Below are 23,733 nucleotides of genomic sequence, written 5' to 3'. Positions count from 1 at the left end.
CTAGCTATACTGCACCAGATTGGGCTCCCGGTGTTCCTGGGATGGTGCTTCCCCACATACTTGCCTTGTCCTCTAGCTATACTGCACCAGATTGGGCTCCTGGTGTTCCTGGGATGGTACTTCCCCACATACTTGCCTTGTCCTCTAGCTATACTGCACCAGATTGGGCTCCCGGTGTTCCTGGGATGGTACTTCCCCACATACTTGCCTTGTCCTCTAGCTATACTGCACCAGATTGGGCTCCCGGTGTTCCTGGGATGGTGCTTCCCCACATACTTGCCGTGTCCTCTCGCTATACTGCACCAGATTGGGCTCCCGGTGTATCTGGGATGGTGCTTCCCCACATACTTGCCTTGTCCTCTAGCTATACTGCACCAGATTGGGCTCCCGGTGTTCCTGGGATGGTGCTTCCCCACATACTTGCCTTGTCCTCTAGCTATACTGCACCAGATTGGGCTCCCGGTGTTCCTGGGATGGTACTTCCCCACATACTTGCCTTGTTCTCTAGCTATACTGCACCAGATTGGGCTCCCGGTGTTCCTGGGATGGTGCTTCCCCACATACTTGCCTTGTCCTCTAGCTATACTGCACCAGATTGGGCTCCCGGTTTTCCTGGGATGGTGCTTCCCCACATACTTGCCTTGTCCTCTAGCTATACTGCACCAGATTGGGCTCCCGGTGTTCCTGGGATGATGCTTCCCCCCATACTTGCCTTGTCCTCTAGCTATACTGCACCAGATTGGGCTCCCGGTGCTCCTGGGATGGTGCTTCCCCACATACTTGCCTTGTCCTCTTGCTATACTGCACCAGATTGGGCTACCGATATTCCTGGGATGGTGCTTCCCCACATACTTGCCTTGTCCTCTAGCTATACTGCACCAGATTGGGCTCCCGGTATTCCTGGGATGGTGCTTCCCCACATACTTGCCTTGTCCTCTAGCTATACTGCACCAGATTGGGCTCCCGGTGTTCCTGGGATGGTGCTTCCCCACATACTTGCCTTGTCCTCTAGCTATACTGCACCAGATTGGGCTCCCGGTGTTCCTGGGATGGTGCTTCCCCACATACTTGCCTTGTCCTCTAGCTATACTGCACCAGATTGGGCTCCCGGTGTTCCTGGGATGGTGCCTCCCCACATAATTGCCTTGTCCTCTAGCTATACTGCACCAGATTGGGCTCCCGGTGTTCCTGGGATGGTACTTCCCCACATACTTGCCTTGTCCTCTAGCTATACTGCACCAGATTGGGCTCCCGGTGTTCCTGGGATGGTGCTTCCCCACATACCTTCCTTGTCCTCTAGCTATAATGCACCAGATTGGGCTCCCGGTGTTCCTGGGATGGTGCTTCCCCACATACTTGCCTTGTCCTCTAGCTACACTGCACCAGATTGGGCTCCCGGTGTTCCTGGGATGGTGCTTCCCCACATACTTGCCTTGTCCTCTAGCTATACTGCACCAGATTGGGCTCCCGGTATTCCTGGGATGGTACTTCCCCACATACTTGCCTTGTCCTCTAGCTATACTGCACCAGATTGGGCTCCCGGTATTCCTGGGATGGTGCTTCCCCACATACTTGTCTTGTCCTCTAGCTATACTGCACCAGATTGGGCTCCCGGTATTCCTGGGATGGTACTTCCCCACATACTTGCCTTGTCCTCTAGCTATACTGCACCAGATTGGGCTCCCGGTGTTCCTGGGATGGTGCTTCCCCACATACTTGTCTTGTCCTCTAGCTATACTGCACCAGATTGGGCTCCCGGTGTTCCTGGGATGGTGCTTCCCCACATACTTGCCTTGTCCTCTAGCTATACTCCACCAGATTGGGCTCCCGGTGTTCCTGGGATGGTGCTTCCCCCCTTACTTGCCTTGTCCTCTAGCTATACTGCACCAGATTGGGCTCCCGGTGCTCCTGGGATGGTGCTTCCCCACATACTTGCCTTGTCCTCTAGCTATACTGCACCAGATTGGGCTACCGATATTCCTGGGATGGTGCTTCCCCACATACTTGCCTTGTCCTCTAGCTATACTGCACCAGATTGGGCTCCCGGTATTCCTGGGATGGTGCTTCCCCACATACTTGCCTTGTCCTCTAGCTATACTGCACCAGATTGGGTTCCCGGTGTTCCTGGGATGGTGCTTCCCCACATACTTGCCTTGTCCTCTAGCTATACTGCACCAGATTGGGCTCCCGGTGTTCCTGGGATGGTGCTTCCCCCCATACTTGCCTTGTCCTCTAGCTATACTGAACCAGATTGGGCTACCGATATTCCTGGGATGGTGCTTCCCCACATACTTGCCTTGTCCTCTAGCTATACTGCACCAGATTGGGCTCCCGGTATTCCTGGGATGATGCTTCCCCCCATACTTGCCTTGTCCTCTAGCTATACTGAACCAGATTGGGCTACCGATATTCCTGGGATGGTGCTTCCCCACATACTTGCCTTGTCCTCTAGCTATACTGCACCAGATTGGGCTCCCAGTGTTCCTGGGATGGTGCTTCCCCACATACTTGCCTTGTCCTCTAGCTATACTGCACCAGATTGGGTTCCCGGTGTTCCTGGGATGGTGCTTCCCCACATACTTGCCTTGTCCTCTAGCTATACTGAACCAGATTGGGCTACCGATATTCCTGGGATGGTGCTTCCCCACATACTTGCCTTGTCCTCTAGCTATACTGCACCAGATTGGGCTCCCGGTATTCCTGGGATGGTGCTTCCCCACATACTTGCCTTGTCCTCTAGCTATACTGCACCAGATTGGGCTCCCGGTGTTCCTGGGATGATGCTTCCCCACATACTTGCCTTGTCCTCTAGCTATACTGCACCAGATTGGGCTCCCGGTGTTCCTGGGATGGTGCTTCCCCACATACTTGCCTTGTCCTCTAGCTACACTGCACCAGATTGGGCTCCCGTTGTTCCTGGGATGGTGCTTCCCCCCATACTTACCTTGTCCTCTAGCTATACTGCACCAGATTGGGCTCCCGGTGTTCCTGGGATGGTACTTCCCCACATACTTGCCTTGTCCTCTAGCTACACTGCACCAGATTGGGCTCCCGGTGTTCCTGGGATGGTACTTCCCCACATACTTGCATTGTCCTCTAGCTATACTGCACCAGATTGGGCTCCCGGTGTTCCTGGGATGGTGCTTCCCCACATACTTGCCTTGTCCTCTAGCTATACTGCACCAGATTGGGCTCCCGGTATTCCTGGGATGGTACTTCCCCACATACTTGCCTTGTCCTCTAGCTATACTGCACCAGATTGGGCTCCTGGTGTTCCTGGGATGGTACTTCCCCACATACTTGCCTTGTCCTCTAGCTACACTGCACCAGATTGGGCTCCTGGTGTTCCTGGGATGGTGCTTCCCCACATACTTGCCTTGTCCTCTAGCTATACTGCACCAGATTGGGCTCCCAGTGTTCCTGGGATGGTACTTCCCCACATACTTGCCTTGTCCTCTAGCTATACTGCACCAGATTGGGCTCCCGGTGTTCCTGGGATGGTACTTCCCCACATACTTTCCTTGTCCTCTAGCTATACTGCACCAGATTGGGCTCCCGGGGTTCCTGGGATGGTGCTTCCCCACATACTTGTCTTGTCCTCTAGCTATACTGCACCAGATTGGGCTCCTGGTGTTCCTGGGATGGTGCTTCCCCACATACTTGCCTATTCCACTGACTATACTGCACCAGATTGGGCTCCTGGTGTTCCTGGGATGGTTCTTCCCCACATACTTGCCTTGTCCTCTAGCTACATTGCACCAGATTGGGCTCCCGGGGTTCCTGGGATGATGCTTCCCCACATACTTGCCTTGTCCTCTAGCTATACTGCACCAGATTGGGCTCCCGGTGTTCCTGGGATGATGCTTCCCCACATACTTGCCTTGTCCTCTAGCTGTACTGCACCAGATTGGGCTCCCGGTGTTCCTGGGATGATGCTTCCCCACATACTTGCCTTGTCCTCTAGCTATACTGCACCAGATTGGGCTCCTGGTGTTCCTGGGATGGTGCTTCCCCACATAATTGCCTATTCCACTGACTATACTGCACCAGATTGGGCTCCCGGTGTTCCTGTGTGTTCCTTTATTCTCATAAATCTATTTTAATTGCTAAACATAATTATATGCTCAAGTGGGAGGAGGCTTTGTCGAAAGAACTCAGTTTCCAACAATGGTTGGAGACTTGGGAGAATGCCCGTAGAACCTCTATTTGTATTACTATAAAAGAAAACATTTACAAACTTCTCTTCTAGTGGTATCGTACTCCAGCAATGTTACATAGATATTTCCCAGAGACTTCTGACAGATGTTGGAGGGGGTGTGGGGGCCCCGGTGCGTCAGATCATATATTTTGGTTTTGCCCTTTAATTGAAGATTTGTGGAAAAATGTAAGAGATCTAGCTGCTAAAGCTACACTTAAAGATATCCCTCTAGATCCTTGGATGTTAGTCCTAGGCTTACCACTTCCTCACACGAGGGTAACTACGCAAAAGATGATAAATATTATTTTAGTTGCTGCCAGATTATCAATAGCGACCTGTTGGAAATCCACCTCTCCTCCTACGATGGAAATGGTTAGAGCCAAAATTGAGTTTGCTAGAAAAATGGATCTACTCACGGCCTCTAAGAACAACACAATGAAAATATGGGATTTCTGGGATATCAATGTGGTGCTGGCAGAGTCGTTGTCTTCGCAATAAAAATGGGGTTGGATTACCTGTGGAGGGTCTTTTGGGGTCGGATGGAATTTGGACTCTACACGCTCTTTGTCTCTCCTTCTTTATTGTAAAATCACTGAGCCTTCCTGTCTAGTGCTGGTTGTATAGTTAACTCCCGTTTGGAGTAGTTTTGTACTCAAAATAATGTTGGCTACAGCTAAGGGAAAAAATAAATAACAAGTGGGGCTGAGATTGGATTACTATGTCCTGTGCATCTCACTGTAATGGTATGAGATGAGATAGCTTTTTGTATTAATGTTCCTTTATGACATATTGTTTGTATACATGATTGGACTTATCTAGTTTCTTCTCTGTGCTTTGTATGATCTCAACCTCAATAAAAAACTTTAAGTACAAAAAAAAAATCTATTTTAATTGGCCAGATCTACAAGAAAGGTCCTGAATGTCTAGGGCTTCCTAGAGGTCAGGTCACCAATCAGAACATTGATATGACCACTCATTTGTCCTTCCCTCACACAGAATAGCTTGCCAATAGCATCATGTACTGTATGTCTGCTCTGATGTCATTTCCTGTTCATCTGCTCAGAGTCTTGTATTGCCCCCTACAGATGAGCTGTTCTTCCTCATTCAGACACAGTCTGCCTCTAGTAAGGGCCATTTTGTAACTGTTATGGATGGGACCTGCTTATCTAGAGTATGTGGCAGCCAGTGACGATCATGTCTAGGAGAAGTCATGGAGAAGCATGTGATCAGTCTGGTCAGGTGATAGATATGTAAGTCTCTGATTAGTGATGGTCGTGTCTAGGAGAAGTCATGGAGAAGCATGTGATCAGTGAGGTCAGGTGATAGATATGTAAGTCTCTGATTAGTGATTGTTGTGTCTAGGAGAAGTCATGGAGAAGCATGTGATCAGTGTGGTCAGGTGACAGATATGTAAGTCTCTGATTAGTGATGGTCGTGTCTAGGAGAAGTCATGGAGAAGCATGTGATCAGTGTGGTCAGGTGACAGATATGTAAGTCTCTGATTAGTGACGCTCATGTCTAGGAGAAGTCATGGAGAAGCATGTGATCAGTGTGGTCAGGTGACAGATATGTAAGTCTCTGATTAGTGATGGTCGTGTCTAGGAGAAGTCATGGAGAAGCATGTGATCAGTGTGGTCAGGTGACAGATATGTAAGTCTCTGATTAGTGACGCTCATGTCTAGGAGAAGTCATGGAGAAGCATGTGATCAGTGAGGTCAGGTGACAGATATGTAAGTCTCTGATTAGTGACGCTCATGTCTAGGAGAAGTCATGGAGAAGCATGTGGTCAGTGTGGTCAGGTGATAGATATGTAAGGCTCTGATTAGTGATGGTCGTGTCTAGGAGAAGTCATGGAGAAGCATGTGATCGGTGTGGTCAGGTGACAGCTATGTAAGTCTCTGATTATTGATGGTCATGTCTAGGAGAAGTCATGGAGAAGCATGTGATCAGTGTGGTCAGGTGATAAATATGTAAGTCTCTGATTAGTGATGGCCGTGTCTAGGAGAAGTCATGGAGAAGCATGTGATCAGTGAGGTCAGGTGATAGATATGTAAGTCTCTGATTAGTGATGGTCGTGTCTAGGAGAAGTCATGGAGAAGTATGTGATCAGTGTGGTCAGGTGACAGATATGTAAGTCTCTGATTAGTGACGCTCATGTCTAGGAGAAGTCATGGAGAAGTATGTGATCAGTGTGGTCAGGTGACAGATATCTAAGTCTCTGATTAGTGACGCTCATGTCTAGGAGAAGTCATGGAGAAGCATGTGGTCAGTGTGGTCAGGTGATAGATATGTAAGTCTCTGATTAGTGATGGCCGTGTCTAGGAGAAGTCATGGAGAAGCATGTGATCAGTGTGGTCAGGTGATAGATATGTAAGTCTCTGATTAGTGATAGTCATGTCTAGGAGAAGTCATGGAGAAGCATGTGATCAGTGTGGTCAGGTGATAGATATGTAAGTCTCTGATTAGTGATTGTTGTGTCTAGGAGAGGTCATGGAGAAGCATGTGATCAGTGTGGTCAGGTGATAGATATGCAAGTCTCTGATTAGTGATGGCCGTGTCTAGGAGAAGTCATGGAGAAGCATGTGATCAGTGTGGTCAGGTGACAGATATGTAAGTCTCTGATTAGTGATGCTCATGTCTAGGAGAAGTCATGGAGAAGCACGTGGTCAGTCTGTTCAGGTGATAGATATGTAAATATCTGATTAGTGATGGTCATGTCTAGGAGAAGTCATGGAGAAGCATGTGATCAGTCTGGTCAGGTGATAGATATGTAAGTCTCTGATTAGTGATGGTCATGTCTAGGAGAAGTCATGGAGAAGCATGTGATCAGTGTGGTCAGGTGATAGATATGCAAGTCTCTGATTAGTGATGGCCGTGTCTAGGAGAAGTCATGGAGAAGCATGTGATCAGTGTGGTCAGGTGACAGATATGTAAGTCTCTGATTAGTGATGCTCATGTCTAGGAGAAGTCATGGAGAAGCATGTGGTCAGTTGGGTCAGGTGATAGATATGTAAGTCTCTGATTAGTGATGGTCATGTCTAGGAGAAGTCATGGAGAAGCGTGTGATCAGTGTGGTCAGGTGATAGATATGTAAGTCTCTGATTAGTGATGGTCTTGTCTAGGAGAAGTCATGGAGAAGCATGTGATCAGTCTGGTCAGGTGATAGATATGTAAGTATCTGATTAGTGATGGTCATGTCTAGGAGAAGTCATGGAGAAGCGTGTGATCAGTGTGGTCAGGTGATAGATATGTAAGTCTCTGATTAGTGATGGTCTTGTCTAGGAGAAGACATGGAGAAGCATGTGATCAGTCTGGTCAGGTGATAGATATGTAAGTATCTGATTAGTGATGGCCGTGTCTAGGAGAAGGCATGGAGAAGCATGTGATCAGTCTGGGCAGGTGATAGATATGTAAGTCTCTGATTAGTGATGCTCATGTCTAGGAGAAGTCATGGAGAAGCATGTGATCAGTGTGGTCAGGTGATAGATATGTAAGTCTCTGATTAGTGATGGTCTTGTCTAGGAGAAGTCATGGAGAAGCATGTGATCAGTGTGGTCAGGTGACAGATATGTAAGTCTCTGATTAGTGATGGTCGTGTCTAGGAGAAGTCATGGAGGAGCATGTGATCAGTGTGGTCAGGTGACAGATATGTAAGTCTCTGATTAGTGATGGTCGTGTCTAGGAGAAGTCATGGAGGAGCATGTGATCAGTGTGGTCAGGTGACAGATATGTAAGTCTCTGATTAGTGATGCTCATGTCTAGGAGAAGTCATGGAGAAGCATGTGATCAGTGTGGTCAGGTGATAGATATGTAAGTCTCTGATTAGTGATGGTCTTGTCTAGGAGAAGTCATGGAGAAGCATGTGATCAGTCTGGTCAGGTGATAGATATGTAAGTATCTGATTAGTGATGGCCGTGTCTAGGAGAAGTCATGGAGAAGCATGTGATCAGTGTGGTCAGGGGATAGATATGTAAGTCTCTCATTAGTGATGGTCGTGTCTAGGAGAAGTCATGGTGAAGCATGTGATCAGTCTGGTCAGGTGATAGATATGTAAGTCTCTGATTAGTGATGGTCGTGTCCAGGAGAAGTCATGGAGAAGCGTGTGATCAGTGTGGTCAGGTGATAGATATGTAAGTCTCTGATTAGTGATGGTCATGTCTAGGAGAAGTCATGGAGAAGCATGTGATCAGTGTGGTCAGGTGATAGATATGTAAGTCTCTGATTAGTGATGGTCGTGTCTAGGAGAAGTCACGAAGAAGCATGTGATCAGTGTGGTCAGGTGAAAGATATGTAAATCTCTGATTAGTGATGGCCATGTCTAGGAAAAGTCATGGAGAAGCATGTGATCAGTCTGGTCAGGTGATAGATATGTAAGTCTCTGATTAGTGATGGTCGTGTCTAGGAGAAGTCATGGAGAAGCATGTGATCAGTCTGGTCAGGTGATAGATATGTAAGTCTCTGATTAGTGATGGTCGTGTCTAGGAGAAGTCATGGTGAAGCATGTGATCAGTCTGGTCAGGTGATAGATATGTAAGTCTCTGATTAGTGATGGTCGTGTCTAGGAGAAGTCATGGAGAAGCGTGTGATCAGTGTGGTCAGGTGATAGATATGTAAGTCTCTGATTAGTGATGGTCATGTCTAGGAGAAGTCATGGAGAAGCATGTGATCAGTCTGGTCAGGTGATAGATATGTAAGTCTCTGATTAGTGATGGTCATGTCTAGGAGAAGTCATGGAGAAGCATGTGATCAGTCTAGTCAGGTGATAGATATGTAAGTCTCTGATTAGTGATGGTCATGTCTAGGAGAAGTCATGGAGAAGCATGTGATCAGTCTGGTCAGGTGATAGATATGTAAGTCTCTGATTAGTGATGGTCATGTCTAGGAGAAGTCATGGAGAAGCATGTGATCAGTGTGGTCAGGTGATAGATATGTAAGTCTCTGATTAGTGATGGTCGTGTCTAGGAGAAGTCATGGAGAAGCACGTGATCAGTCTGGTCAGGTGATAGATATGTAAGTCTCTGATTAGTGATGGTCGTGTCTAGGAGAAGTCATGGAGAAGCATGTGATCAGTGAGGTCAGGTGATAGATATGTAAGTCTCTGATTAGTGATTGTTGTGTCTAGGAGAAGTCATGGAGAAGCATGTGATCAGTGTGGTCAGGTGACAGATATGTAAGTCTCTGATTAGTGATGGTCGTGTCTAGGAGAAGTCATGGAGAAGCATGTGATCAGTGTGCTCAGGTGACAGATATGTAAGTCTCTGATTAGTGACGCTCATGTCTAGGAGAAGTCATGGAGAAGCATGTGATCAGTGTGGTCAGGTGACAGATATGTAAGTCTCTGATTAGTGATGGTCGTGTCTAGGAGAAGTCATGGAGAAGCATGTGATCAGTGTGGTCAGGTGACAGATATGTAAGTCTCTGATTAGTGACGCTCATGTCTAGGAGAAGTCATGGAGAAGCATGTGATCAGTGTGGTCAGGTGACAGATATGTAAGTCTCTGATTAGTGACGCTCATGTCTAGGAGAAGTCATGGAGAAGCATGTGGTCAGTGTGGTCAGGTGATAGATATGTAAGGCTCTGATTAGTGATGGTCGTGTCTAGGAGAAGTCATGGAGAAGCATGTGATCGGTGTGGTCAGGTGACAGCTATGTAAGTCTCTGATTATTGATGGTCATGTCTAGGAGAAGTCATGGAGAAGCATGTGATCAGTGTGGTCAGGTGACAGATATGTAAGTCTCTGATTAGTGACGCTCATGTCTAGGAGAAGTCATGGAGAAGCATGTGGTCAGTGTGGTCAGGTGATAGATATGTAAGTCTCTGATTAGTGATTGTTGTGTCTAGGAGAAGTCATGGAGAAGCATGTGATCAGTGTGGTCAGGTGATAGATATGTAAGTCTCTGATTAGTGATTGTTGTGTCTAGGAGAGGTCATGGAGAAGCATGTGATCAGTGTGGTCAGGTGACAGATATGTAAGTCTCTGATTAGTGATGCTCATGTCTAGGAGAAGTCATGGAGAAGCATGTGGTCAGTTGGGTCAGGTGATAGATATGTAAGTCTCTGATTAGTGATGGTCATGTCTAGGAGAAGTCATGGAGAAGCATGTGACCAGTGTGGTCAGGTGATAGATATGCAAGTCTCTGATTAGTGATGGCCGTGTCTAGGAGAAGTCATGGAGAAGCATGTGATCAGTGTGGTCAGGTGACAGATATGTAAGTCTCTGATTAGTGATGCTCATGTCTAGGAGAAGTCATGGAGAAGCATGTGGTCAGTTGGGTCAGGTGATAGATATGTAAGTCTCTGATTAGTGATGGGCGTGTCTAGGAGAAGTCATGGAGAAGCGTGTGATCAGTGTGGTCAGGTGATAGATATGTAAGTCTCTGATTAGTGATGGTCTTGTCTAGGAGAAGTCATGGAGAAGCATGTGATCAGTCTGGTCAGGTGATAGATATGTAAGTATCTGATTAGTGATGGCCGTGTCTAGGAGAAGTCATGGAGAAGCATGTGATCAGTGTGGTCAGGTGACAGATATGCAAGTCTCTGATTAGTGATGGTCATGTCTAGGAGAAGTCATGGAGGAGCATGTGATCAGTGTGGTCAGGTGACAGATATGTAAGTCTCTGATTAGTGATGCTCATGTCTAGGAGAAGTCATGGAGAAGCATGTGATCAGTGTGGTCAGGTGATAGATATGTAAGTCTCTGATTAGTGATGGTCTTGTCTAGGAGAAGTCATGGAGAAGCATGTGATCAGTGTGGTCAGGTGACAGATATGTAAGTCTCTGATTAGTGATGGTCGTGTCTAGGAGAAGTCATGGAGGAGCATGTGATCAGTGTGGTCAGGTGACAGATATGTAAGTCTCTGATTAGTGATGGTCGTGTCTAGGAGAAGTCATGGAGGAGCATGTGATCAGTGTGGTCAGGTGACAGATATGTAAGTCTCTGATTAGTGATGCTCATGTCTAGGAGAAGTCATGGAGAAGCATGTGATCAGTGTGGTCAGGTGATAGATATGTAAGTCTCTGATTAGTGATGGTCTTGTCTAGGAGAAGTCATGGAGAAGCATGTGATCAGTCTGGTCAGGTGATAGATATGTAAGTATCTGATTAGTGATGGCCGTGTCTAGGAGAAGTCATGGAGAAGCATGTGATCAGTGTGGTCAGGGGATAGATATGTAAGTCTCTCATTAGTGATGGTCGTGTCTAGGAGAAGTCATGGTGAAGCATGTGATCAGTCTGGTCAGGTGATAGATATGTAAGTCTCTGATTAGTGATGGTCGTGTCTAGGAGAAGTCATGGAGAAGCGTGTGATCAGTGTGGTCAGGTGATAGATATGTAAGTCTCTGATTAGTGATGGTCATGTCTAGGAGAAGTCATGGAGAAGCATGTGATCAGTGTGGTCAGGTGATAGATATGTAAGTCTCTGATTAGTGATGGTCGTGTCTAGGAGAAGTCACGAAGAAGCATGTGATCAGTGTGGTCAGGTGAAAGATATGTAAATCTCTGATTAGTGATGGCCATGTCTAGGAGAAGTCATGGAGAAGCATGTGATCAGTCTGGTCAGGTGATAGATATGTAAGTCTCTGATTAGTGATGGTCGTGTCTAGGAGAAGTCATGGAGAAGCATGTGATCAGTCTGGTCAGGTGATAGATATGTAAGTCTCTGATTAGTGATGGTCGTGTCTAGGAGAAGTCATGGTGAAGCATGTGATCAGTCTGGTCAGGTGATAGATATGTAAGTCTCTGATTAGTGATGGTCGTGTCTAGGAGAAGTCATGGAGAAGCGTGTGATCAGTGTGGTCAGGTGATAGATATGTAAGTCTCTGATTAGTGATGGTCATGTCTAGGAGAAGTCATGGAGAAGCATGTGATCAGTGTGGTCAGGTGATAGATATGTAAGTCTCTGATTAGTGATGGTCATGTCTAGGAGAAGTCATGGAGAAGCATGTGATCAGTCTGGTCAGGTGATAGATATGTAAGTCTCTGATTAGTGATGGTCATGTCTAGGAGAAGTCATGGAGAAGCATGTGATCAGTCTGGTCAGGTGATAGATATGTAAGTCTCTGATTAGTGATGGTCATGTCTAGGAGAAGTCATCGAGAAGCATGTGATCAGTGTGGTCAGGTGATAGATATGTAAGTCTCTGATTAGTGATGGTCGTGTCTAGGAGAAGTCATGGAGAAGCATGTGATCAGTCTGGTCAGGTGATAGATATGAAAGTCTCTGATTAGTGATGGTCATGTCTAGGAGAAGTCATGGAGAAGCATGTGATCAGTGTGGTCAGGTGATAGATATGCAAGTCTCTGATTAGTGATGGTCGTGTCTAGGAGAAGTCATGGAGAAGCATGTGATCAGTGTGGTCAGGTGATAGATATGTAAGTCTCTGATTAGTGATGGTCATGTCTAGGAGAAGTCATGGAGAAGCATGTGATCAGTCTGGTCAGGTGATAGATATGTAAGTCTCTGATTAGTGATGGTCATGTCTAGGAGAAGTCATGGAGAAGCATGTGATCAGTCTGGTCAGGTGATAGATATGTAAGTCTCTGATTAGTGATGGTCATGTCTAGGAGAAGTCATGGAGAAGCATGTGATCAGTCTGGTCAGGTGATAGATATGTAAGTCTCTGATTAGTGATGGGCATCCCTAGGAGAAGTCATGGAGAAGCATGTGATCAGTGCGGTCAGGTGATAGATATGTAAGTCTCTGATTAGTGATGGCCGTGTCTAGGAGAAGTCATGGAGAAGCATGTGATCAGTCTGGTCAGGTGATAGATATGTAAGTCTCTGATTAGTGATGGTAGTGTCTAGGAGAAGTCATGGAGAAGCATGTGATCAGTCTGGTCAGGTGATAGATATGTAAGTCTCTGATTAGTGATGGTCATGTCTAGGAGAAGTCATGGAGAAGCATGTGATCAGTGTGGTCAGGTGATAGATATGTAAGTCTCTGATTAGTGATGGTCGTGTCTAGGAGAAGTCATGGAGAAGCGTGTGATCAGTGTGGTCAGGTGATAGATATGTAAGTCTCTGATTAGTGATGGTCGTGTCTAGGAGAAGTCATGGAGAAGCATGTGATCAGTCTGGTCAGGTGATAGGTATGTAAGTCTCTGATTAGTGATGGTCATGTCTAGGAGAAGTCATGGAGAAGCATGTGATCAGTGTGGTCAGGGGATAGATATGTAAGTCTCTGATTAGTGGTGGTCATGTCTAGGAGAAGTCATGGAGAAGCATGTGATCAGTCTGGTCAGGTGATAGATATGTAAGTCTCTGATTACTGATGGTCGTGTCTAGGAGAAGTCATGGAGAAGCATGTGATCAGTCTGGTCAGGTGATAGATATGTAAGTCTCTGATTAGTGATGGTCGTGTCTAGGAGAAGTCATGGAGAAGCATGTGATCAGTCTGGTCAGGTGATAGATATGAAAGTCTCTGATTAGTGATGGTCATGTCTAGGAGAAGTCATGGAGAAGCATGTGATCAGTGTGGTCAGGTGATAGATATGCAAGTCTCTGATTAGTGATGGTCGTGTCTAGGAGAAGTCATGGAGAAGCATGTGATCAGTGTGGTCAGGTGATAGATATGTAAGTCTCTGATTAGTGATGGTCATGTCTAGGAGAAGTCATGGAGAAGCATGTGATCAGTGTGGTCAGGGGATAGATATGTAAGTCTCTGATTAGTTATGGTCATGTCCAGGATAAGATGGAGAAGCATGTGATCAGTGTGGTCAGGTGATAGATATGTAAGTATCTGATTAGTGATGGCCGTGTCTAGGAGAAGTCATGGAGAAGCATGTGATCAGTGTGGTCAGGTGATAGATATGTAAGTCTCTGATTAGTGATGAGCATGTCTAGGAGAAGTCATGGAGAAGCATGTGATCAGTGTGGTCAGGTGATAGATATGGAAGTCTCTGATTAGTGATGATTGTGTCTAGGAGAAGTCATGGAGAAGCATGTGATCAGTGTGGTCAGGTGACAGATATGTAAGTCTCTGATTAGTGATGGTCGTGTCTAGGAGAAGTCATGGAGAAGCATGTGATCAGTGTGGTCAGGTGATAGATATGTAAGTCTCTGATTAGTGATGATTGTGTCTAGGAGAAGTCATGGAGAAGCATGTGATCAGTGTGGTCAGGTGATAGATATGTAAGTCTCTGATTAGTGATGGTCGTGTCTAGGAGAAGTCATGGAGAAGCATGTGATCAGTCTGGTCAGGTGATAGATATGTAAGTCTCTGATTAGTGATGGTCATGTCTAGGAGAAGTCATGGAGAAGCATGTGATCAGTCTGGTCAGGTGATAGATATGTAAGTCTCTGATTAGTGATGGGCGTCCCTAGGAGAAGTCATGGAGAAGCATGTGATCAGTGCGGTCAGGTGATAGATATGTAAGTCTCTGATTAGTGATGGCCGTGTCTAGGAGAAGTCATGGAGAAGCATGTGATCAGTCTGGTCAGGTGATAGATATGTAAGTCTCTGATTAGTGATGGTAGTGTCTAGGAGAAGTCATGGAGAAGCATGTGATCAGTCTGGTCAGGTGATAGATATGTAAGTCTCTGATTAGTGATGGTCATGTCTAGGAGAAGTCATGGAGAAGCATGTGATCAGTGTGGTCAGGTGATAGATATGTAAGTCTCTGATTAGTGATGGTCGTGTCTAGGAGAAGTCATGGAGAAGCGTGTGATCAGTGTGGTCAGGTGATAGATATGTAAGTCTCTGATTAGTGATGGTCGTGTCTAGGAGAAGTCATGGAGAAGCATGTGATCAGTCTGGTCAGGTGATAGGTATGTAAGTCTCTGATTAGTGATGGTCATGTCTAGGAGAAGTCATGGAGAAGCATGTGATCAGTGTGGTCAGGGGATAGATATGTAAGTCTCTGATTAGTGGTGGTCATGTCTAGGAGAAGTCATGTAGAAGCATGTGATCAGTCTGGTCAGGTGATAGATATGTAAGTCTCTGATTAGTGATGGTCGTGTCTAGGAGAAGTCATGGAGAAGCATGTGATCAGTCTGGTCAGGTGATAGATATGTAAGTCTCTGATTAGTGATGGTCGTGTCTAGGAGAAGTCATGGAGAAGCATGTGATCAGTCTGGTCAGGTGATAGATATGAAAGTCTCTGATTAGTGATGGTCATGTCTAGGAGAAGTCATGGAGAAGCATGTGATCAGTGTGGTCAGGTGATAGATATGCAAGTCTCTGATTAGTGATGGTCGTGTCTAGGAGAAGTCATGGAGAAGCATGTGATCAGTGTGGTCAGGTGATAGATATGTAAGTCTCTGATTAGTGATGGTCATGTCTAGGAGAAGTCATGGAGAAGCATGTGATCAGTGTGGTCAGGGGATAGATATGTAAGTCTCTGATTAGTTATGGTCATGTCCAGGATAAGATGGAGAAGCATGTGATCAGTGTGGTCAGGTGATAGATATGTAAGTATCTGATTAGTGATGGCCGTGTCTAGGAGAAGTCATGGAGAAGCATGTGATCAGTGTGGTCAGGTGATAGATATGTAAGTCTCTGATTAGTGATGAGCATGTCTAGGAGAAGTCATGGAGAAGCATGTGATCAGTGTGGTCAGGTGATAGATATGTAAGTCTCTGATTAGTGATGATTGTGTCTAGGAGAAGTCATGGAGAAGCATGTGATCAGTGTGGTCAGGTGATAGATATGTAAGTCTCTGATTAGTGATGGTCGTGTCTAGGAGAAGTCATGGAGAAGCATGTGATCAGTGTGGTCAGGTGATAGATATGTAAGTCTCTGATTAGTGATGGTCATGTCTAGGAGAAGTCATGGAGAAGCATGTGATCAGTGTTGTCAGGGGATAGATATGTAAGTCTCTGATTAGTTATGGTCATGTCTAGGAGAAGTCATCGAGAAGCATGTGATCAGTGTGGTCAGGTGATAGATATGTAAGTCTCTGATTAGTGATGGTCGTGTCTAGGAGAAGTCATGGAGAAGCATGTGATCAGTCTGGTCAGGTGATAGATATGAAAGTCTCTGATTAGTGATGGTCATGTCTAGGAGAAGTCATGGAGAAGCATGTGATCAGTGTGGTCAGGTGATAGATATGCAAGTCTCTGATTAGTGATGGTCGTGTCTAGGAGAAGTCATGGAGAAGCATGTGATCAGTGTGGTCAGGTGATAGATATGTAAGTCTCTGATTAGTGATGGTCATGTCTAGGAGAAGTCATGGAGAAGCATGTGATCAGTCTGGTCAGGTGATAGATATGTAAGTCTCTGATTAGTGATGGTCATGTCTAGGAGAAGTCATGGAGAAGCATGTGATCAGTCTGGTCAGGTGATAGATATGTAAGTCTCTTATTAGTGATGGTCATGTCTAGGAGAAGTCATGGAGAAGCATGTGATCAGTCTGGTCAGGTGATAGATATGTAAGTCTCTGATTAGTGATGGGCGTCCCTAGGAGAAGTCATGGAGAAGCATGTGATCAGTGCGGTCAGGTGATAGATATGTAAGTCTCTGATTAGTGATGGCCGTGTCTAGGAGAAGTCATGGAGAAGCATGTGATCAGTCTGGTCAGGTGATAGATATGTAAGTCTCTGATTAGTGATGGTCATGTCTAGGAGAAGTCATGGAGAAGCATGTGATCAGTGTGGTCAGGTGATAGATATGTAAGTCTCTGATTAGTGATGGTCGTGTCTAGGAGAAGTCATGGAGAAGCGTGTGATCAGTGTGGTCAGGTGATAGATATGTAAGTCTCTGATTAGTGATGGTCGTGTCTAGGAGAAGTCATGGAGAAGCATGTGATCAGTCTGGTCAGGTGATAGGTATGTAAGTCTCTGATTAGTGATGGTCATGTCTAGGAGAAGTCATGGAGAAGCATGTGATCAGTGTGGTCAGGGGATAGATATGTAAGTCTCTGATTAGTGGTGGTCATGTCTAGGAGAAGTCATGGAGAAGCATGTGATCAGTCTGGTCAGGTGATAGATATGTAAGTCTCTGATTAGTGATGGTCGTGTCTAGGAGAAGTCATGGAGAAGCATGTGATCAGTCTGGTCAGGTGATAGATATGTAAGTCTCTGATTAGTGATGGTCGTGTCTAGGAGAAGTCATGGAGAAGCATGTGATCAGTCTGGTCAGGTGATAGATATGAAAGTCTCTGATTAGTGATGGTCATGTCTAGGAGAAGTCATGGAGAAGCATGTGATCAGTGTGGTCAGGTGATAGATATGCAAGTCTCTGATTAGTGATGGTCGTGTCTAGGAGAAGTCATGGAGAAGCATGTGATCAGTGTGGTCAGGTGATAGATATGTAAGTCTCTGATTAGTGATGGTCATGTCTAGGAGAAGTCATGGAGAAGCATGTGATCAGTGTGGTCAGGGGATAGATATGTAAGTCTCTGATTAGTTATGGTCATGTCCAGGATAAGATGGAGAAGCATGTGATCAGTGTGGTCAGGTGATAGATATGTAAGTATCTGATTAGTGATGGCCGTGTCTAGGAGAAGTCATGGAGAAGCATGTGATCAGTGTGGTCAGGTGATAGATATGTAAGTCTCTGATTAGTGATGAGCATGTCTAGGAGAAGTCATGGAGAAGCATGTGATCAGTGTGGTCAGGTGATAGATATGTAAGTCTCTGATTAGTGATGATTGTGTCTAGGAGAAGTCATGGAGAAGCATGTGATCAGTGTGGTCAGGTGATAGATATGTAAGTCTCTGATTAGTGATGGTCGTGTCTAGGAGAAGTCATGGAGAAGCATGTGATCAGTGTGGTCAGGTGATAGATATGTAAGTCTCTGATTAGTGATGAGCATGTCTAGGAGAAGTCATGGAGAAGCATGTGATCAGTGTGGTCAGGTGATAGATATGTAAGTCTCTGATTAGTGATGGTCGTGTCTAGGAGAAGTCATGGAGAAGCATGTGATCAGTCTGGTCAGGTGATAGATATGTAAGTCTCTGATTAGTGATGGTCGTGTCTAGGAGAAGTCATGGAGAAGCATGTGATCAGTGTGGTCAGGTGATAGATATGTAAGTCTCTGATTAGTGATGATTGTGTCTAGGAGAAGTCATGGAGAAGCATGTGATCAGTCTGGTCAGGTGATAGATATGTAAGTCTCTGATCAGTGATGGTCGTGTCTAGGAGAAGTCATGGAGAAGCATGTGATCAGTGTGGTCAGGGGATAGATATGTAAGTCTCTGATTAGTTATGGTCATGTCTAGGAGAAGTCATCGAGAAGCATGTGATCAGTGTGGTCAGGTGATAGATATGTAAGTCTCTGATTAGTGATGGTCGTGTCTAGGAGAAGTCATGGAGAAGCATGTGATCAGTCTGGTCAGGTGATAGATATGAAAGTCTCTGATTAGTGATGGTCATGTCTAGGAGAAGTCATGGAGAAGCATGTGATCAGTGTGGTCAGGTGATAGATATGCAAGTCTCTGATTAGTGATGGTCGTGTCTAGGAGAAGTCATGGAGAAGCATGTGATCAGTGTGGTCAGGTGATAGATATGTAAGTCTCTGATTAGTGATGGTCATGTCTAGGAGAAGTCATGGAGAAGCATGTGATCAGTCTGGTCAGGTGATAGATATGTAAGTCTCTGATTAGTGATGGTCATGTCTAGGAGAAGTCATGGAGAAGCATGTGATCAGTCTGGTCAGGTGATAGATATGTAAGTCTCTGATTAGTGATGGTCATGTCTAGGAGAAGTCATGGAGAAGCATGTGATCAGTCTGGTCAGGTGATAGATATGTAAGTCTCTGATTAGTGATGGGCGTCCCTAGGAGAAGTCATGGAGAAGCATGTGATCAGTGCGGTCAGGTGATAGATATGTAAGTCTCTGATTAGTGATGGCCGTGTCTAGGAGAAGTCATGGAGAAGCATGTGATCAGTCTGGTCAGGTGATAGATATGTAAGTCTCTGATTAGTGATGGTAGTGTCTAGGAGAAGTCATGGAGAAGCATGTGATCAGTCTGGTCAGGTGATAGATATGTAAGTCTCTGATTAGTGATGGTCATGTCTAGGAGAAGTCATGGAGAAGCATGTGATCAGTGTGGTCAGGTGATAGATATGTAAGTCTCTGATTAGTGATGGTCGTGTCTAGGAGAAGTCATGGAGAAGCGTGTGATCAGTGTGGTCAGGTGATAGATATGTAAGTCTCTGATTAGTGATGGTCGTGTCTAGGAGAAGTCATGGAGAAGCATGTGATCAGTCTGGTCAGGTGATAGGTATGTAAGTCTCTGATTAGTGATGGTCATGTCTAGGAGAAGTCATGGAGAAGCATGTGATCAGTGTGGTCAGGGGATAGATATGTAAGTCTCTGATTAGTGGTGGTCATGTCTAGGAGAAGTCATGGAGAAGCATGTGATCAGTCTGGCCAGGTGATAGATATGTAAGTCTCTGATTAGTGATGGTCGTGTCTAGGAGAAGTCATGGAGAAGCATGTGATCAGTCTGGTCAGGTGATAGATATGTAAGTCTCTGATTAGTGATGGTCGTGTCTAGGAGAAGTCATGGAGAAGCATGTGATCAGTCTGGTCAGGTGATAGATATGAAAGTCTCTGATTAGTGATGGTCATGTCTAGGAGAAGTCATGGAGAAGCATGTGATCAGTGTGGTCAGGTGATAGATATGCAAGTCTCTGATTAGTGATGGTCGTGTCTAGGAGAAGTCATGGAGAAGCATGTGATCAGTGTGGTCAGGTGATAGATATGTAAGTCTCTGATTAGTTATGGTCATGTCCAGGATAAGATGGAGAAGCATGTGATCAGTGTGGTCAGGTGATAGATATGTAAGTATCTGATTAGTGATGGCCGTGTCTAGGAGAAGTCATGGAGAAGCATGTGATCAGTGTGGTCAGGTGATAGATATGTAAGTCTCTGATTAGTGATGAGCATGTCTAGGAGAAGTCATGGAGAAGCATGTGATCAGTGTGGTCAGGTGATAGATATGTAAGTCTCTGATTAGTGATGATTGTGTCTAGGAGAAGTCATGGAGAAGCATGTGATCAGTGTGGTCAGGTGATAGATATGTAAGTCTCTGATTAGTGATGGTCGTGTCTAGGAGAAGTCATGGAGAAGCATGTGATCAGTGTGGTCAGGTGATAGATATGTAAGTCTCTGATTAGTGATGGTCATGTCTAGGAGAAGTCATGGAGAAGCATGTGATCAGTGTGGTCAGGGGATAGATATGTAAGTCTCTGATTAGTTATGGTCATGTCTAGGATAAGATGGAGAAGCATGTGATCAGTGTGGTCAGGTGATAGATATGTAAGTATCTGATTAGTGATGGCCGTGTCTAGGAGAAGTCATGGAGGAGCATGTGATCAGTGTGGTCAGGTGATAGATATGTAAGTCTCTGATTAGTGATGAGCATGTCTAGGAGAAGTCATGGAGAAGCATGTGATCAGTGTGGTCAGGTGATAGATATGTAAGTCTCTGATTAGTGATGATTGTGTCTAGGAGAAGTCATGGAGAAGCATGTGATCAGTGTGGTCAGGTGATAGATATGTAAGTCTCTGATTAGTGATGGTCGTGTCTAGGAGAAGTCATGGAGAAGCATGTGATCAGTGTGGTCAGGTGATAGATATGTAAGTCTCTGATTAGTGATGGTCGTGTCTAGGAGAAGTCATGGAGAAGCATGTGATCAGTGTGGTCAGGGGATAGATATGTAAGTCTCTGATTAGTGATGGTCGTGTCTAGGAGAAGTCATGGAGAAGCATGTGATCAGTGTGGTCAGGGGATAGATATGTAAGTCTCTGATTAGTGATGGTCATGTCTAGGAGAAGTCATGGAGAAGCATGTGATCAGTGTGGTCATGTGATAGATATGTAAGTCTCTGATTAGTGATGGTCGTGTCTAGGAGAAGTCATGGAGAAGCATGTGATCAGTGTGGTCAGGTGATATATATGTAAGTCTCTGATTAGTGATGGTTTGTCTAGAAGTCATGGAGAAGCATGTGATCAGTGTGGTCAGGTGATAGATATGTAAGTCTCTGATTAGTGATGGTCATGTCTAGGAGAAGTCATGGAGAAGCATGTGATCAGTGTGGTCAGGGGATAGATATGTAAGTCTCTGATTAGTGACGGTCATGTCTAGGATAAGATGGAGAAGCATGTGATCAGTGTGGTCAGGTGATAGATATGTAAGTATCTAATTAGTGATGGCCGTGTCTAGGAGAAGTCATGGAGGAGCATGTGATCAGTGTGGTCAGGTGATAGATATGTAAGTCTCTGATTAGTGATGAGCATGTCTAGGAGAAGTCATGGAGAAGCATGTGATCAGTGTGGTCAGGTGATAGATATGTAAGTCTCTGATTAGTGATGATTGTGTCTAGGAGAAGTCATGGAGAAGCATGTGATCAGTGTGGTCCGGTGATAGATATGTAAGTCTCTGATTAGTGATGGTCGTGTTTAGGAGAAGTCATGGAGAAGCATGTGATCAGTGTGGTCAGGTGATAGATATGTAAGTCTCTGATTAGTGATGGCCGTGTCTAGGAGAAGTCATGGAGGAGCATGTGATCAGTGTGGTCAGGTGATAGATAGGTAAGTCTCTGATTAGTGATGAGCATGTCTAGGAGAAGTCATGGAGAAGCATGTGATCAGTGTGGTCAGGTGATAGATATGTAAGTCTCTGATTAGTGATGATTGTGTCTAGGAGAAGTCATGGAGAAGCATGTGATCAGTGTGGTCCGGTGATAGATATGTAAGTCTCTGATTAGTGATGGTCGTGTTTAGGAGAAGTCATGGAGAAGCATGTGATCAGTGTGGTCAGGTGATAGATATGTAAGTCTCTGATTAGTGATGGTCGTGTCTAAGAGAAGTCATGGAGAAGCATGTGATCAGTGTGGTCAGGTGATAGATATGTAAGTCTCTGATTAGTGATGGTCGTGTCTAGGAGAAGTCATGGAGAAGCATGTGATCAGTGTGGTCAGGTGATAGATATGTAAGTCTCTGATTAGTGATGGTCATGTCTAGGAGAAGTCATGGAGAAGCATGTGATCAGTCTGTTCAGGTGATAGATATGTAAATATCTGATTAGTGATGGTCATGTCTAGGAGAAGTCATGGAGAAGCATGTGATCAGTGTGGTCAGGAGATAGATATGTAAGTCTCTGATTAGTGACGGTCATGTCTAGGAGAAGTCATGGAGAAGCATGTGATCAGTGTGGTCAGGTGATAGATATGTAAGTCTCTGATTAGTGATGGTCGTGTCTAGGAGAAGTCATGGAGAAGCATGTGATCAGTGTGGTCAGGGGATAGATATGTAAGTCTCTGATTAGTGATGGTCATGTCTAGGAGAAGTCATGGAGAAGCATGTGATCAGTGTGGTCATGTGATAGATATGTAAGTCTCTGATTAGTGATGGTCGTGTCTAGGAGAAGTCATGGAGAAGCATGTGATCAGTCTGGTCAGGTGATAGATATGTGAGTCTCTGATTAGTGATGGTCATGTCTAGGAGAAGTCATGGAGAAGCATGTGATCAGTGTGGTCAGGTGATAGATATGTGAGTCTCTGATTAGTGATGGTCGTGTCTAGGAGAAGTCATGGAGAAGCATGTGATCAGTGTGGTCAGGTGATAGATATGTAAGTATCTGATTAGTGATGGTCGTGTCTAAGAGAAGTCATGGAGAAGTATGCGATCAGTCTGGTCAGGTGATAGATATGTAAGTCTCTGATTAGTGATAGTCATGTCTAGGAGAAGTCATGGAAAAGCATGTGATCAGTGTGGTCAGGTGATAGATATGTAAGTCTCTGATTAGTGATGGTCATGTCTAGGAGAGGTCATGGAGAAGCATGTGATCAGTGTGGTTAGGTGACAGATATGTAAGTCTCTGATTAGTGATAGTCATGTCTAGGAGAAGTCATGGAGAAGCATGTGATCAGTCTGGTCAGGTGATAGATATGTAAGTCACTGATTAGTGATGGTCATGTCTAGGAGAGGTCATGGAGAAGCATGTGATCAGTGTGGTCAGGTGACAGATATGTAAGTCTCTGATTAGTGATGGTCATGTCTAGGAGAGGTCATGGAGAAGCATGTGATCAGTGTGGTTAGCTGACAGATATGTAAGTCTCTGATTAGTGATAGTCATGTCTAGGAGAAGTCATGGAGAAGCATGTGATCAGTGTGGTCAGGGGATAGATATGTAAGTCACAGCAAATCATAGCATTGCTAATCTATGATCTGATCAAACAAATCACATGCTTCTTCATGAGTTCTCCTAGACATACAATTGTGGTAGGAGCCTCCCCGGGGTGTATATAGTTCGCTGTTTAAAACAATAAGCGGTCGTACGTCAGATGAGGAATAGATTATAAAACATATTTATTGGATACAAATGACACGTTTCAGCGGTCTTCCCTTGAGACTGTTAGAAGACACACAATAGATGACTAGTGTCTGTATTAGAGCTAATATGTCCTCCACACAGACACTGTTATATAGCCCTGAAGTTGGTAAGGCTTGTTTGTGTCCAAGAACTATGCACACCCCGGGGCATCTCCTTCCACTCATTGCGCTATTTATCTCCTTGTTCTCAGGGTCCTCCCTGCGGTTTTATCGAAGGGCTTTTGTTTTATATGGAGAGCGAGAAGAAAAGGTTCTCTC

At 45.2% G+C, this 23,733-nt stretch overlaps 1 protein-coding gene across 1 annotated transcript in view; it reads left to right on the top strand.

The window, feature by feature from the left end:
- ACAP1 (ArfGAP with coiled-coil, ankyrin repeat and PH domains 1) overlaps positions 1-23,733 on the top strand; it is a 424,776-nt gene that overhangs the window by 308,459 nt on the left and 92,584 nt on the right. The window lies entirely within an intron of this gene.

This window comes from Hyperolius riggenbachi, chromosome 3 (genome assembly GCF_040937935.1).
Source record: "Hyperolius riggenbachi isolate aHypRig1 chromosome 3, aHypRig1.pri, whole genome shotgun sequence".
Lineage (NCBI taxonomy): Eukaryota > Metazoa > Chordata > Amphibia > Anura > Hyperoliidae > Hyperolius > Hyperolius riggenbachi.
The sequence above is the reverse complement of the archived record's forward strand: the minus strand, read 5'-3'. Positions and strand labels throughout refer to the sequence as shown.